Below are 6,000 nucleotides of genomic sequence, written 5' to 3' on the forward strand. Positions count from 1 at the left end.
TCCCAATTCAGGAGCACCAAGATTCATAAAGCAAGTCCTTAGAGACTTACAAAGAGACTTAGACTCCCACACAATGATAATGGGAGACTTTAATACCCCACTGTCAACATTAGACAGATCAACGAGACAGAAAGTTAAGGATATACAGGAATTGAACCCAACTCTGCACCAAGCAGACCTAATAGACATCTACAGAACTCTCCACCCCAAACCAGCAGAATATACATTCTTCTCAACACCATATCGCACTTATTCCAAAATTGACCACATAGTTGGAAGTAAAGCACTCCTCAGGAAATATAAAAGAACAGAAACTATAACAAACTGTCTCTCAGACCACAGTGCAATCAAACCAGAACTCAGGATTAAGAAACTCAATCAAAACTGCTCGACTAAATGGAAACTAAACAACCTGCTCCTGAATGACTACTGGTTACATAACGAAATGAAGGCAGAAATAAAGATGTTCTTTGAAACCAATGAGAACAAAGATACATCATACCAGAATCTCTGGACACATTTAAAGCAGTGTGTAGAGGGAAATTTATAGCACTAAATTCTCACAAGAGAAAGCAGGAAAGATCTAAAATTGACATCCTAGTATCACAACTAAAAGAACTAGAGAAGCAAGAGCAAACACATTCAAAAGTTAGCAGAAAGTAAGAAATAACTAAGATCAGAGCAGAACTGAAGGAGACAGAGACACAAAAAACCCTTCAAAAAGTCAATGAATCCAGAAGTTGATTGTTTGAAAAGATTAACAAAATTGATAGGCAGCTAGCAAGACTAATAAAGAAGAAAAGAGAGAAGAATCAAATAGATGTAATAAAAAATGATAAAGGGGATATCACCACTGACCCCACAGAAATGCAAAGTACCATCAGAGAATACTAAAAACACCTCTACATAAATAAGCTAGAAAACCTAGAGTAAATGGATAAATTCCTGGACACATACATTCTCCCAAGACTAAACCAGGAAGAAGTTGAATCCCTGAATAGACCAATAACAGGCTCTGAAATTGAGGCAATAATTAATAGCCTACCAACCAGAAAAGTCCAGGACCAGAAAGATTCATAGCCGAATTCTACCAGAGGTACAAGGAGGAGCTGGTACCATTCCTTCTGAAACTATTCTAATCAATAGAAAAAGAGGGAATCCTCCCTAACTCATTTTATAAGGCCAACACCATCCTGATACCAAAGGCTGGCAGAGACACAAAAAAAAAATTTAGAATTTTAGAATTTTAGACCAATATCCCTGATGAACATCCATGCAAAAATCCTCAATAAAATACTGGTAAACCAAATCCACAGCACTTCAAAAAGCTTATCCACCATGATCGAGTGGGCTTCATCCCTGGGATGCAAGACTGGTTCAACATACACAAATCAATAAACGTAATCCAGCATATAAACAGAACCAAAGACAAAAACCACATGATTATCTCAATAGATGCAGAAAAGGCCTTTGACAAAATTCAACAGCTCTTCATGCTAAAAACTTAATAAATTCAGAATTGATGGAATATATCTCAAAATAATAAGAGCTATTTATGACAAACCCACAGCCTATATCATATTGAATAGGCAAAAACTGGAAGCATTCCCCTTGAAAGCTAGCACAAGACAGGGATGCCCTCTTTCACCACTCCTATTCAACATAGTGTAGAACTTCTGGCCAGGGCAACCAGGCAAGAGAAAGAAATAAAGGGTATTCAATTAGGAAAAGAGGAAGTCAAATTGTCCCTGTTTGCAGATGACATGATTGTATATTTAGAAAACCTCATCCTCTCAGCCCAAAATCTCCTTAAGCTGATAAGCAACTTCAACAAAGTCTCAGGATACAAAATCAATTTGCAAAAATCACAAGCATTCTTATACATCAATGACAGACAAACAGAGAACCAAATCATAAGTGAACTCCCATTCACAATTGCTTCAAAGAGAATAAAATATCTAGGAATCTAACTTACAAGGGATGTGAAGGACCTCTTCAAGGAGAACTACAAACCACTGCTCAATGAAATAAAAGAGGACAGAAACAAATGGGAGAACATTCCATACATTCCATGCTCTTGGATAGGAAGAATCAATATAGTGAAAATGGCCACACTGTGCAAGGTAATTTATAGATTCAATGCCATCCCCATTAAGCTACCAGTGACTTTCTTCAAAGAATTGGAATAAACTTCTTTAAAGTTCATATGGAACCAAAAAAGAGCCTGCATTGCCAAGACAATCCTAAGTCAAAAGAACAAAGCTGGAGTCATCACACTACCTGACTTCAAACTATACTACAAGGCTACAGTAACCAAAACAGCATGGTACCAAAACAGAGCTATAGACCAATGGAACAGAACAGAGCCCTCAGAAATAATACCACACTTCTACAACTATCTGATCTTGGACAAACCTGACAAAAACAAGAAATGGAGAAAGGATTCCCTATTTAATAAATACCGCTGGGAAAACTGGCTAGCCATAAGTAGAAAGCTGAAACTGTATCCTTTCCTTACACCTTATACAAAAATTAATTCAAGATGCATTAGAGACTTAAATGTGAGACCTAAAACCATAAAAACCCTAGAAGAAAACCTAGGCGATACCATTCAGGACACAAGCGTGGGCAAGGACTTCATGTCTAAAACAACAAAAGCAATGGCAACAAAAGCCAAAATTGACAAATGGGATCTAATTAAACTAAAGAGCTTCTGCACAGCAGAAGAAACTACCATCAGAATAAACAGGCAACCTACAGAATGGGAGAAAATTTTTGCAATCTACTCATCTGACAAAGGGCTAATATCCAGAACCTACAAAGAACTCAAAGAAATTTACAAGAAAAAAAAAAACAAAAACAATCCCATCAAAAAGTAGGCAAAGGATATGAACAGACACTTCTCAAAAGAAGACATTTATGCAGTCAATAGACACATGAAAAAATGCTCATCATCACTAGCCATCAAAGAAATGCAAATCAAGACCACAATGAGATACCGTCTCACACCAGTTAGAATGGTGATCATTAAAAAGTCAGGAAACAACAGGTGCTGGAGAGGATGTGGAGAAATAGGAACACTTTTACACTGTGGGTGGAACTGTCAACTAGTTCAACCATTGTGGAAAACAGCATGGCGATTCCTTAAGGATCTAGAACTAGAAATAGCATTTGACCCAGACATCCCATTACTGGCTATATCCCCAAAGGATTATAAATCATGCTGCTATAAAGACATGCACACATATGTTTATTGCGTCACTATTCACAACAGTAAAGACTTGAAACCAACCCAAATGTTCATCAATGATAGACTGGATTAAGAAAATGTGGCACATATACACCATGGAGTGCTATGTAGCCATAAAAGAGGATGAGTTCGTGTCCTTTGTAGGGACATGGATGCAGCTGGAAGCCATCATTCTCAGCAAACTACTGCAAGAACAGAAAACCAAACACCACATGTTCTCACTCATGGATGGGAATTGAACAATGAGAACACCTGGACACAGGAAGGGGAATATCACACACCAGGGCCTATTGTGGGGTGGGGGGAGGAGGGAAGGATAGCATTAGGAGATACGCCTAATGTATATGACGAGTTAATGGGTGCAGCACACCAACATGGCACATGTATACATATGTAACAAACCTGCACTTTGTGCATATATTCCCTAGAATATAAATTATAATAAAATAAAATAATAAAATAAAAAAGGGACGATGAAAATAAATGAAATGTAACACACAGCATGTGAGATAATGTTTTAATACACATCTAAAAATGCCTTAAAATTCAATAGAAAGTAAATAAAATCTCCTAAAACTTGACAAAAGGAAACAACAAAAATTACAGACTGGAAAAGCCTGGCTGACTGGAGTGATGTCCTGTCTCAAGAAAGAACAAACAAACACACAAACAAGCAAAGGATTCTGAGAGCAGAGAATCAAACAGATATTTGTACACCGTTCTTCCTTCTTCCTACTAGCACTCTTCATAGTAGGAAAAGACAAAAACAACCCAAATTCGTGATGTCACGAATTGCTTCATCAGCTTTTTTGGATCTGAAACACTGTCTCAATTTTCAGTTACTCATTGTGGGGTGGACCTGCAGTTACCACATTTGGTCCAAAATTTTATACTGATGAAGGTAGAGCTGTCCTGCATTTTCAGAGGGACAGAATTCTGGTGTTTCTCCAGGTTCCTTGGCTTGCCAGGAATGAAGATCCGGGAAGAATGTATGTGTGTATGTATGTATGTATGTATGTATGTCCATAAGTATTTCCTGTTTTTAAATTTAAAAAATACGGTATACATGTGCAGAACGTACAGGTTTGTTATATAGGTATCCTTTGCCATGATGGTTTGTTGCACCTATTGACTCATCCTCTAAGTTCTCTTCCCTCACCCCCAGTCCCCAGCGGACCGTGTTGTGCATTGTTCCCCTCACTGTGTCCTTGTTTTCTCAAAGTTCAACTTTCACTTATTAGTGAGAACATGAGGTGTTTGATTTTTTTTGTTACTGTGTTAGTTTGCTCAGTATGATGGCTTCATCCATGTGCCTGCAAAAGACATGATCTCATTCCTTTTTATGACTGCATAGTATTTTATGGTGTATAGGTACCACATTTTCTTTATCCAGTCTAGCACTGAAGAGCATTTGGGTTGGTTTCATGTCTTTGCTATTGTATATAGTGCTGCAATAAACTTACATGTGCATGTGTCTTTATAGTGGAATGATTTATATTCCTTTGGGTATATAGCCAGTAATGGGATTACTGGGTCAAATGGTGTTTCTGGTTCTAGATCCTTGAGGAATCACCATACTGTCTTCCACAATGGTTGAACTAATTTACAGTTTCCCCAACAGTGTAAAAGCGTCCCTCTTTCTTCTCAGCCTCACCAGCATCTATTGTTTCTTAACTTTTTAATAATCACCATTCTGATGGATGTGAGATGGTATCTCATTGTAATTTTGATTTTCACTTCTCTGATGATCAGTATTGTTGAGCTTTTAAAAAATATATTTGTTGGTTAGATAAATGTCTTCTTTTGATAAGTTTCTGTTCATATCCTTTGCTCACTTTTGATGGGGTTGTTTGTTTTTTTTTTGCTTGTAAATATGTTTAAGTTCCTTGTCAATTTTTGTTATTAGACCTTTGTCAGATGGGTAGGTTGCAATAATTTTCTCCCGTCCTGTAGGTTGATTGCTCATGCTGATGATAGTTTCTTTGCTGTGCAGAAGCTCTTTAGTTTAATTAGATCCGATTTGTCAATTTTGGCTTTTGTTGCAATTGCTTTTGACATTTTTGTCATGAAATCTTTGTCCTTGCCTGTGTCCTGAATGATATTGCCTAGGTTTTCTTCTAGGGTTTTTATGGTTTGGGATTTTACATTTAAATCTTTAATCCAGCTTGAGTTAATTATTGTATAAGGTGTAAGGAAGGGGTCAAGTTTTGGTTTTCTGTATATGGCAAGCCAGTTTTCCCAGCATCATTTACTGAATAGGAGATCCTTTCTCCCTTGCTTGTTTTTGTCAGGTTTGTCAAACATCAGGAGGTCATAGATGTGTGGTGTTATTTCTGAGGTCTTTGCTCTTCTCCATTGGTCTATATGTCTGTTTTGGCAGCAGTAGCCTGCTGTTTTGGTACCGTAGCCTTCTAGTACAGTTTGAAGTTAGCGTAATGCCTCCAGCTTTGTTATTTTTGTTTACGATTTTCTTGGGTATATGGGGTATTCTTTGATTCCATATGACATTTAAAATAGTTCTTTCTAATTCTGTGAAAAATGTCAACGGTATTTTGATGGATATAGCATTGAATCTATAATGTTTGGGCAGTATGGCCATTTTTACAATATTGATTCTTCCTATTCATGAGGATGGAATTTTTTCCATTTGTCTGTGTCCTCTCTTATTACCTTGAGCAGTGGTTTGCAGTAGTCCTTGAAGAGGTCCTTCACATCCCTTGTACTCCTAGTTGTATTCCTAGCTATTTTAC

Source organism: Chlorocebus sabaeus, unplaced genomic scaffold, assembly GCF_047675955.1.
Source record: "Chlorocebus sabaeus isolate Y175 unplaced genomic scaffold, mChlSab1.0.hap1 unalloc_scaffold_256, whole genome shotgun sequence".
NCBI lineage: Eukaryota > Metazoa > Chordata > Mammalia > Primates > Cercopithecidae > Chlorocebus > Chlorocebus sabaeus.